We start from the raw sequence: 12,269 nt of genomic DNA on the forward strand, positions 1-12,269 counted from the left end.
GAAACGATTTCATAACCTCAGACGTCCATCAGCAATGCTAGTATATTGTGCATGCTCTGTCGCTCAGTCCTGTTCCCACTCTGCGAATCCATGGACTGTAGCCCGCCAGGCTCCTCTGTCCACGGGATTCTCCAGGCAAGAACACTGGAGTGGGTTGCCGTGCCCTCCTCCAGGGGATCTTCGCCACCCAGGGATGGAATCAGCATCTCCTCCATCTCCTGCGTTGATTGGCAGGCGGATGAATTCTTTGCCACGGAGCCACCTTGGAAGCCCATAAGCCACCTGAAAGCCCATATAAGCCTAGCATATTGCTCAGCGATTTAAGGTTAAGAGTCCCAGCGGAATCTAACTTAATTTACACCAAAACCATTCTGCATTGAATGATCTCGCACAAATTTCCCAACTATCCTTTTGAAAATTGCAGGCTTTTAATTATAGTCAGCAATTTATCTACTATTTCTTATTTTGTTATTTGGATTAGCCTCCTCACAGAGAACTCAAGATGCTACAAGTTGTCACAAGGTTTTGTTCTCATTTCACTCTAGCTCATAAATTTTAGCATTGAGAAAAAATGAATATTTAAGCTAGAATGATGGAAAATAAAGTATGGTTCGCAGCCCTCCCCACTGAAAAGAGATAATACTTTTGAATGAGAACAGGCTGCAGCGCTCTTCCAACTAAATCACGGACTAAAGGGTCTTTATAGATAATAGTGATGGAAAAGATCAATTTCAATGTGCCTGGTGGGCATAAAAAGCTATTGAAATACACTATCTGCTTGCTTCCTGCTCAGATACAAAAGAACATTTCATCTCCTGCAAAACCAGACACTCTTGTTATCAGCTACAAACATTCTCTTGAGGATTCCTATTCAGAGGCAGACTGTTTGTAAAACCAACAGCTTTAATATTCAAGACTGAGAGGGAGCGTCATGTAAGAGACAGGAGGGGACCCAGGGCCCCGTCTTCCTTCAGTGGATCAAGTGTGGAGCCCATCAGCTTGCAGTCACGAAGGCTCAGTCAGGACTTCTTCGTCCTGGGTTAGATGGCTTTCAGAGCAAAGAAAAACTGCTCCATGCTACACACTGCATAGCATACTTATGTGTGGTTGGTTACAGGAACCAAATGACTTTTTAAAACCCTTCTGTGTTATATGGAAGGAAAAAAAAAAAAAAGCCATCTCCCAGCACATCTCTGCTTCACAGCTCAGCCTCTGAGATCTGAGTAGTACATTTTCACAATCTTCCTTGGGGAAACTGCTGAATTCCCCAGGCAGGTACACCCATGGTTCCACTTCTCCAACGCTGGTAAGTTCTGATGGAGTTCCCTAGGGAACCTCCACCCACCCACCACTCTTCTTTTGGCTCCACCTGCTTCGCTCCACCCCTGACCACCTGGGTTGGTGCTGCTGCTGTTCATCTCATTTTGACTGATTCAGGCATTCAGCTTCTTTTGGAGCCCGTGTCTCCCAGCTCTGGTCTCCTGGTTAGCCTGGTGCCTCTTCCCTAGGAGCTGTGACATGGACCCTGTACTTTTGTTACTGTAGCCTAAGATCAAAGGAGCCCTTTCTGTCAGCCACTTTGTACCCTAGAGGCTTGCCAGATGTGCTCTTGGTTAAAAGACCCAAGGCTTTTTCATCTGGAGCCGTATGAACTCGCTATACTGGGCCAATCATAGTGTTTGATGACCCATATTGCAGACCCTTTGACACACTTTTTAAAATGTTTCATTTAGTCTATCTTTCTGGCCTGTTGAAGTCTTTCTGGTCTCCAATTCTGCCGTTCAGTGCATTTTTTATATGTCCTGCTTCATATCATCCAAAAAATAGGACAAATGTGCCTTCTGCCTCATCATTAAAATCACTGACTAGGGCAGAGCTCAAAGAATGGAGGGAAGGAGGAGTCTGCAGAAGTTAAGTAAACCAAAGTATTCTGTGTCATTTTCTCTAGCTGTGGGCTTCCTAGGTGGCACAATGGTAAAGAATCCACCTGCCAGTGCAGGAGATCCTGGATTGGGAAGATCTTCTGGAGAAGGAAATGGCAATCCACTCCAGTATTCTTGCCTGGAAAATTCAGAGGAGCCTGGTGGGTTGCAGTCCATGGGGCCTCAAAGAGTCAGACACCACTGCGCACTCATGCAGGCATCTCCAGCTGCATCTTCACCGTGGGAGTCTGCATGTTAGCTTTTAACCATTTACCATGTTATTATTCAGGAATAGTGCTTGCAAGAGGTAATAAAACAGGTGAGTTTTATTCAAGGTATTTTAGGAAAGTTAAAAAAAAAGCTCAGAAGGAGATAATCAGAGAAGACTGGGGCAGGAGAAAAGGCAAAACAGAAAAAGGACAAATACCTAAAGGAAAAGCAGCTGGCTAAGGAAGCCTGCATAATGGTTATCTATTCAGTAGATTGACAACTTTTGCCAAAGATTAGTTTTATATCAGTCTATAACTGTCGGCTACTGATTTTTATTTTTATTTTTTTAATGACATTACCTTTAATATAGGGCTTCCCTGATAGCTCAGTTGCTAAAGAATCCACATGCAATGCAGGAGACCCTGGTTCGATTCCTGGGTTGGGAAGATCCACTGGAGAAGGGATAGGCTACCCACTGTACTTTTCTTGGGCTTCCTTGGTGGCTCAGCTGGTAAAGAATCCACCTGCAATGCAGGAGACATGGGTTCGATCCCTGGGTTAGGAAGGTCCCCTGGAGAAGGGAAAGGCTACCCACTCCAATATTCTGGCCTGGAGAATTCCATGGACTTTATAGTCCATGGGGTCGCAAAGAGTCAGACACGACTAAGTGATTTTCACTTTTAATATACTCTTAGTTATAAAACATTTTAGACAAACGCAGAGATGAGGAGTGGGCTGGAGGATGAATCATAACCCACAACTCAGCAAACCTACTGTGATGTCTTTGGTGTATTTCATGTTAATCTTTTCTCAGTGCATTTTTCTGTGTTTCTATAGAACCTTCATAATTATTATATTTAATAGCTATGAAATATTATCCTACCGCTGGACATTTCACTTTCACCATTATAAATAAGTCCAAAATGAATTTAATTTGACACTGGAATGTTTTTTAGTCAGTTAGGCACATACGGACACTCAGTATCCATTCCTCTCCTCCCTACGAGCCACTTTCATATACAAACACACACACACACACACACAAGTTAATATTCTCGCCTCATTTGAGACTTGCACCAGCTTAGTCCAGCAGTGACCTGGCAAGCGATCAGAAGGAAAAGTTTTGTGTTGTGGTGCATAATCCAGAAAATGTATTTTCTCATTCAGCAATGAGAAAAAAAAAATTTTTTTTGCACCCATACACATTCCCGGGCCAGTCTTGTTGAAAACAGTAGCATAGAAGATTTAACAATTGCCCTCGAAGGCCTTACAGTTTGAGAAAGTCAGATTTCATGAAACATTAGGAAACAATTTACTGCAATTAAAACAATTCTATGGCAAGAACAAGATACAGTTGTGAGCACAAAAGGAATTACTCATCACTGGACTGGGAAACAGTTCTGATGGTAGTATCAGATTCGTGTTGGCAGAGATGGGAAGGCGTCCTGACAAGGAGCAAAGAGAAGAACCCCAACTCCGATGGGGGGACTATGTGTGGCAGGGGTGGCCAGTGGAGGAGGGAGATGACCAGGGAGCAGGGACACAACCTCCAGCAGGTAAGGCTGAGGGACCTGGACCACCTGCTGTGTGTGCTCGGCTGTGTAGGTAAATTTAAACGTGTTCCATCCTGCCAGTCCTAGGAAGCGATGGTTTAGGATGGTTAGACTAGCATATAGGGGATTAAAGGAAAATAAGACTGAAATGAACAGAATAAGCTATTAAATAAACCTATGAAGAAACAAGCTATCAAGAGGCAATGGTTCCCTGAATCATACAGCCAATTCCCACTGGCTGTCTATTTTACATATGGTAGTGTGTATGTTTCCATGTTACTCTCTCAACTTGTCCCACCTCCTTCCCCCTCTGTGTCCACGGGTCTGTCCTCTATGTTTGTGTCTCCATTGCTGCCCTGCAAATAGGTTCGTCGGTGCCATCTTTCAAGCTGGGTCTCTGTGACAACCTAGAAGGGTGGGAGCGGGTAGGAGGTGGGAGGGAGATTCAGGAGAGAGGGGACATATGTATACTTATGACTGATTCGTGTTGGTATATGGCAGAAACCAGTACAATATTGTAAAGCAACTATCCTTCAATTTAAAATAAATTTTAAAAAGAAACGATAGGATAGAAGTGTAACAGCTATGGGAAGGACAAACCAAGAGGACAGGTGGCTCTGGTTAGTAGATCAGAGACAGGATGGAGAGAGAAATTAACATCGAGGTCGAAGTGAGGAGGACAGAGGAGCCCAAGAGGAGCCAAGAAAACCCCAAGTTTCCAAGGAGGACTCCAAGATCTCTCAACATCGCTGGGAAGGGGAGGCTGTTGCGATGGGGATGGGGGTGGGGGTGGGAAAGGCAGGGATAGACTTGTTAGTTTCAGCCAGGTTGAGGCGAGTGGGCAATTGAAAGCAGCCTTCTTTATTTTCCTGCCTGAGCCAAGATAGGGTTTAAAGTGATCCAGTGGCTCAGGTCCAGACATTTTAAGGAAGTAGAAATTCATCATCCGATCGCTGTATCCTAATGCTGGACCAAAATCTTATTTACTCAGAATGTCTAAGTTTTATGCAATGGCCAGGCTGTAACTAGGAAGTTTACTAAAAGCCATGAGTTGGATTCCCACGTCTGGGTGAGCAGCAGAGCTCTCCTCCTTCAGCCCTTCCGTCTTCCAAAGTTCCCCTTCCCCAGACACAGCCTCCGGGCAGGTCTGCTGGCTGCTTCCGTGGAAGACCATCCCTTTCCTTCCTGCATCTCTTCCAGACTCCTCCCAGATGTACTTCTCATGCGTGTCAGCAGCAGCAGAAGTCAGGGAGTCACTCTCTACCCTGGACCATGGGCCCATCTGAACCAGAAGTCAGCCAGAAGGCAGGAGCGTGGCCCTGGAACTTCCAAAGATGCAAAATCTGGCAAAGCTGGTATCAGATGCAAAATGAAACAGGCTTTCTTCACAAGCATCCTAGGCAATTTAGGAACAGAAAGACAATACTGTAAGACAATTGGCCAATTTTTTTCTAGAACATGTGAAGAAGCTGCAAAGGTTGGAAAAAGAAAGATTCCAGAAGACTGAAGAAGATAAAACATGGAATCATAAAATTTTAAAATACAAATGAACCTCAGAGAAGATCATGTCCACATACTTGATCTTTCTTTAAGGAAACAGGTGGAGAGGTGATGAGCTTTGCCTACAGTGAACCTGAATCTGCAGGACCTCCTTGGGCTTATGGATTAGACTCCACCCCCCCCCCCTTCCCTGGTCCCCTGCCCTTCTGGTCTCATAATACCAAGTCTATTAGATGGAAGGTGAGTGCTGGTCCCTAAAGACCCACTGCTCCATCCCCTGGATGAACATGAGATGATCTGATGAATCAGCTGATGCTAGGAAGGACATGCCTGCAGGTCAGCTCAGCTCTGTCAGGTCAAGGTCACCACCTTTGGGCAGATGGTCACCCGCACTCAGAAAGCAATCTAAAACAGAGAGCCCAGCACTTCTGCTAGTCTAGGGCAATGGGCAGCTCCTGGGGCCAGCCTGCCAGGGGTGCTCTGCCTCTGGCTGGGTACATGACCTTGAGCAAAACTATTTAACCTCCTTGGGCCCCAGTCCCTTACCCTGGGACATCAGCAGGGCTGATGATATAATGGAGTTTTCATGAAGACTAAAAGAGAAATCCTTTAAAGCACTTATAATAGTGCCTGGACCTAAATAACACTAAATGCTACCTCTTATGACATGGGTAGTATTTGTTCGGCAAGCCCCCTGCACTCTCCCTATTAGTAGTCTTCTACTACCTATCCCCAGGGGTTGGACTGCACGCCTGCTAAGTTCCAGGTCTCCCCTGGGATTGGGCTTTGAATGGCCCACCACACTGTCCACACGGCAAACCTGCTTCCTCTGACCCTAGGGCATCATTTGAGACCTTGTCTCCTGTCTGACTTCAAGTGTCCTCTGATGCTGATGGCCTCAAGTTGCTGGCCCAATTCTCAGATGCCTGTCTGCTGAGTAGCTGTATTGTTTTTTTATAATTAAAAAACATTTTTATCATGCTGTTCGGCTTGTGGGATCCTAGTTTCCCGACCAGGGATTGAACCCACATCCCCTGCATCAGAAGTGCTGTCTTAACCACTGAACTGCCAGGAAAGTCCGCTGCTGCGTAAGTAGTACCTTTCATAGCCATTTCTGGGCCCAGCTCATATCATCACATCCTACAGCTTTCTTTCCTCTCCACCCTGCCCTGGTCGGCCTGCCCATCCCCTCTCTCCATGGGCCTCTGCTACGGAAGTTCTGGTGTAAAACCCTAAACTTCATATAAGAAAACCCGCTCCTTTAATAGGCAAAAATCTTGGTCCATGAAGGTCAGCCGTTATGGGAGACATCTTGGTGAAGCCTCCCCTTCCTCCTTTCATCCCAAGATCTCCTTGCCCGAATTTCACATTAATCCCCGCTACCACCATGGAGCTGGTCTTTGGGGGCCCAGCGCTGCCCTGCAGCGTCCCACATGTGTGGATAAAAGCATCCCTTACCTGCCATGAGCTGGGCTGAAAATGACTCAGTGTTATTGGGACCCCACCAAAGGATCGGATAAGATCACGGCCCCTCCCGAGCCTAGCACAGGATGCACTGCTGTCCACGCTGATATTCCACGTGACCTAGCTGAGCTCAAGGACTAGGAAGAATCCATAGGGAAAGGACTTAGAAAAAAGCCGCTGGCCTGCCTGGCCTTCCGGTGACCACCATTCCTCCTGCTCGACTGGGCTAGCTGCGGCTTGCTTTTGCCTTTGCCTATGTATGGGCTTCCCTTGTGGCTCAGACAGTAAAGCATCTGCTTGTAATGCAGGAGAGCTGGGTTCGATCCCTGGGTCAGGAAGATCCCCTGGAAAAGGAGATAGCAGCCCACTCCAGTATTCTTGCCTGGACAGAGGAGCCTGGTGGGCTACAGCCCATGGGGTTGCAAAGACTCAGACATGATTGAGTGATAATTTTTTTTTTCACATTTGTTCGCTAGGCTTAAAACATCCCCCTTTAAAAATGGTGGAAGGATAAAAATGGAGGATAAAGGAGGAATCCGGTGACTTCAGTATCTAGAAAGAACAACAGTTATAATTAACAAGTCCTTCAAATATGAACTCAGTTTAGGAAAGCCCCAGTGACTCACTCCTTACAGATGGAGAAAATGAAACTCAAAGTATTAAGTGATACATCCAGCTAAGGCCACAGGACTCAGCCTAGGACATGCGTACAAGAGACAAGAGTCAGGGTTTCTGTCCACAGCGATGGTGTCAGGCCTCGCAGATGAAGACTCACTTGAAAACATGGTTTTATGTTTTGTCGTGTGTGGTATCTGCCATCATTGATAGGTGATTTGAGGAGCCTGACCACAGCTAGAAACTCAGAAGCTCACAACAGGACAACAGGAGTGTCATTAGCTTAAGAGACTCTCTAAGACCTTGAAGAAAATTTCCTGACCCTCAGCCTGGTCCCCTGATTCCAAAATTAAGAATGGCCAGGGAGAGACTTCCCTGGCCAGTGGTCCAGTGGCTGGGAGTTCCCCTCACAATTCGGGGACACTGATTCGGTCCCTGGCTCGGGAGCATCCCACATGCCACAGGGCGCCTGGGCCCCTGCTCCACAAGTGCTGACCCTGGGGCACCCTGGTGATGCTGTGTAGCCGGAGAGGCGGCTGCTGTGAGAGGCCCGCATGCCGAAACTAGAGAGTGACCCCAGCTCTCTGCAGCTAGAGGGAGCCGTTGAGCAGCAACGAAGACCCAGGGCAGCCAAAAATAAAATAAAAAATAAATTAATTAATTTTAAAAATACATTAATTTTTTTTAAATGACATGGAATTCCCTGGCAGTCCAGTGGTTAGGACTCGGCCCTTCCACTGCAGGGGGTGCGGGTTTGGTCCCAGTTTGATTCTGGAAACTAAGATCCCACTAGCCATGTGGCAGGACGAAAAAGAACTAAATTAAAAACAACAAAAAAAAGAATACACAAAATTCAGAAAGGAGATAAAGATCTCAGTCTCAGGAGGAAGATATAGTAGGAAGATGGGGATCCCAGTGAAGAGCAAAGCCACACCTCAAAGCCTAGAGTTGGTGTGAACAAGGACTATTTAGGTGCTTCTCCACTGCAGAGCCTCAAACCTCTGCCTGGGCTGGCTCCACCATCCACCATCGACCATCGACCATCGACCATCGACCATCCACCAACCACCAACCACCAACCACCATCCACCCACCATCCACCATCCACAAACTACCATCCACCATCCACCAACCACCATCCATCCACCATTCACCATCCATCTATCACCCACCATCCACCCACCATCCACCATCCACCGTCCATCCACCAACTACCATCCACCATCCACCAACCACCATCCACCATCCATCCACCATTCACCATCCAACTATCACCCACCATCCACCATCCATGTATCACCCACCATCCACAGGCCTTCCTGGAAGATGGAGAGCACGATTTTCCATGGGATCAGGGAAACAGGCCACATTCCGGCAGGAGTTTTTCTTTTTTTAAATTAATTTATTTTAGTTGGAGAAAAATTACTTTACAATATTATGATGGTTATGAATCAGTCATGGGTACACATGTCCCCCCCCATCCTGAACACCCCTCCCACCTCCCTTCCCACCCCATCCCTCTGGGTTGTCTCAGAGCGCTGACTTTGAGTGCTTCATGCATTGAACTTGCACTGGTCATCTATTTTACATATGATAATATACATGTTTCAGTGTTATTTTCTCAAATCATCCCACCCTTTCTTTCTCCCGCAGAGTCCAAAAGTCAGTTCTTTACATCTGTGTTTCTTTTGCTGTCTTGCATATAGGGTCATCGTTACCATCTTTCTAAATTCCATATGTATGTGTTAATATACTGCATTGGTGTCTCACTTTCTGACTTACTTCACTCGGTATAATAGGCTCCAGTTTCATCCTCCTCATTAGAATTGACCCAAATGCATTCCTTTTTATAGCTGAGTAATATTCCACCACGTATATGTACCACAATTTCCTTATCCATTCATCCCCCAGTGGACATCTAGGTTGCTTCCATGTCCTAGCTATTGTAAACAGTGCTGCAATGAACATTGGGGTACACGTGTCACTTTCAATTCTAGTTTCCTGGGTGTGTATGCCCAGCAGTGGCAGGAGTTTAAATGCAGGCTGCAATCCTGTTCCATAAGGCATGTGAAGGACTTGACATCGTTTGCTCCTGCTGGGACCTTCCACCTGCCTGGGAGGCACCTGACACCTTCCTCTGCCTGTTCAGCTCTCACCCACTGTGCACGTCCTGGTCCAGGTGCCACAAGTGCTCTGAAGACTCCCTAAGCATGCCAGTCAACCAGACCTCTCCCCTGCTCGCCTCTAGAATGTACAGTTCTGCATTTTTCTCTTGTACTTTCTTGCTTAGATGCTATAGAGAACTGCAAAGATGTTTTTAGGCATTTAAGTGCTTGTTTGAAAAGCAAAAATAATGAATATGCCAATTAGGCACGCTTAGGGTTGCAAGCAACAGCATACTTGGGCTTCCCAGGTGGCTCAGTGGTAAAAAATCTGCCTGACAATGCAGGAGACTCAGGAGATGCAGGTTCATTCCCTGGGTTGGGAAGGTCCCCTGGAGGAGAGCATGGCAACCCACTCCAGTACTCTTGTCTGTAAAATCCCATGGACAGAGGAGCCTGGTAGGCTACAGTCCATGGGTTCTCAATGAGTCAGACACGACTTGCTGACTGAACACATGCATGCACAATAGCATACTTAACTAAAAGTGAATTAAACAATAAAGACAAATCTTGTGTTGCTGCGCATATAGCCATTTTGCATTTCTTTGCCTTCCTTGTGATTAATACTAACCATCTGACTACTTCTGGGCAAAAAGTGGACATTCTAGTAATAAATGTTAGCGGTGTGTGACAATTGCTGGCCAGTTCCAGAAAATTTCAGGACAGCAGGTATGTGTTTGTTACAGAGTCATTCCTCCTGCCATGGCAACTTAGAAGCCTGTGGTAGAATTTTAAGATGTAAGTATCTTGGAGAATGAATCCTGAGTTTTCATCACAAGCAAAAAAATACATTGTTTCTATTTCTTTAATGTTATGTATCTTTAGGAAATGATGGATGGTCACTCACTGAACTTATTGTGGCCATCATTTCAAGGTGTATGTAAACCAGATCATTACACCATATATCTTAAACTTGTGTAGGGCTATATGTCAATTATATCTCAATATAACTGGGGGGAAAAAGAAGATGCAAATATCTTGGGCTCTGAATTATCTCTTGGAAAGAAATTACCCTGGAAATTCTCAGTGAGCCCTCAACTGACACTGCATGAGAAAAAAAAAACCCATATGTAATAAGCCACTGGGAATTTGTAATTAACTAATTACTGTAGCAAAACTTTCCCGGTACTAGACCTCCCCAGTGAAGTTGCTCAGTCGTGTCTGAGTCTTTGCGACCCCATGGACTGTAGCCTACCAGGCTCCTCCATCCATGGAATTTTCTAGTCAAGAGTACTGGAGTGGGTTGCCATTTCCTTCTCCAGGGGCTCTTCCCGACCCAGGGATCGAACCCAGGTCTCCTGCGTTGCAGTCAGAAGCTTTACTGTCTGAGTCAGCAGGGAAGCCTGGTTGCAAAACCTAGCCCATCCTAATATATTGAAAGAATAAAACGAAATTTGAAGAGTTTGCAGACATAAGGAAACTAATGGAACTTACAAACAACAGTATTATATAATGAACACTTTAATTAGGAGCAGAAAGAACAGGCAGATACCACTGAGAATCTAACTACTGACATAAAGGAAAGTCTTGAGATAGAACACACCTGAAAAAGACAAAGATATGAAAGCAACTAACAAGATACTAATAGAAGTGGAAAAAAGATTAAGTTATTCCAACTTAAGATAATTGATGTCCCTGAAGTAAAGAATCTAAAAATTAAAGAGAATATTTATTAAAATATGAAAGAAAAATTCTGTGGAAGACCTGACCGTGCAGATCAAGAGAACAAATTGTATTCCAGAAAAACTTAACACAGTATGATACCGAGGAGATTAAACGATGGAACTTCAAGGATAAAGAAAGGATTTGTCAGGTGTTCAGGCAGAAAGAGTCGGACACGACTGAGTGACTTCACTTTCACTTTCAGGCAGAGAAGCAAATTACTTGTAAGGGAGAGAAATTAGACTGGCCACACACTTCTCCCTCAGTGACAGAAGACAAGTGAGTCCCGAAGGAAAGGATCCTAACGTTGTTGAGGCAGGAAGGCAGAGACAGGCATCTCTCAGGCATGAAAGAATCTGGAGAACACAAAGCCATGACTCTGCATGGGAAAGCCACATGACTTGACAATAAGTCCAACCAATCAAAAAATTAACCAAATATAAGAATTCGGGAATGAAGAAACCATGGTAAAAAGATTTAAAGTAAACACTAAAGCCATTTGAAGGTATATGTACACACACACACGTTTCTCAGGTGGAACAGCGGTAGAGAATCCACCGGCCAATGTGGGAGACACAGGAGACTCAGTTTTGATCCCTGGGTCAGGACAATCCCCTGGAGAAGGAAATGGCAACCCACTCCAGTATTCTTGCCTGGAAAATTCCATGGACAGAGGAGCTTGGTGGGCTACAGTCCGTGGGGTCGCAAAGAGCCAGACACAACTGAGCACACACATATATATGTATATATACACGTGCATAACTCTGATAATTACACTCCTCAGTAGAATGTAAATGTTGTGAATTGAAGCAAAAATCAGGGGCGGTGGGGGGGGAAAGCAGTAGGAAGTAAGATACTCTTCTGGCAGGGGGTCCATTGACACTACCTAAGTTGTTTTTAATGTAATTTTAAAGATACAGTATATCTAGTACCTTGTTTTTTTAAATTCTGTCCTTAACTTTTGAGAAAAAGCTTGACTTGAAGAGACTCCTTTGCTGGTTTAAAACAATCAACCTTGACTAAGTGAAAGAAGTCAATCTGAAAAGGCTACATATGTATGGCTCCAACTATACGCTATGCTGGAAAAGGCAAGCTACAGAGCCAGTAAACAGACCAGAGGGACCAGGTGTTGCGGGAGGGAGGGATGAAGAGTGGAGAACGGAGGAGTCTGGGGCAATGAA

The sequence above is a fragment of the Odocoileus virginianus genome, chromosome 8 (genome assembly GCF_023699985.2).
Source record: "Odocoileus virginianus isolate 20LAN1187 ecotype Illinois chromosome 8, Ovbor_1.2, whole genome shotgun sequence".
Lineage (NCBI taxonomy): Eukaryota > Metazoa > Chordata > Mammalia > Artiodactyla > Cervidae > Odocoileus > Odocoileus virginianus.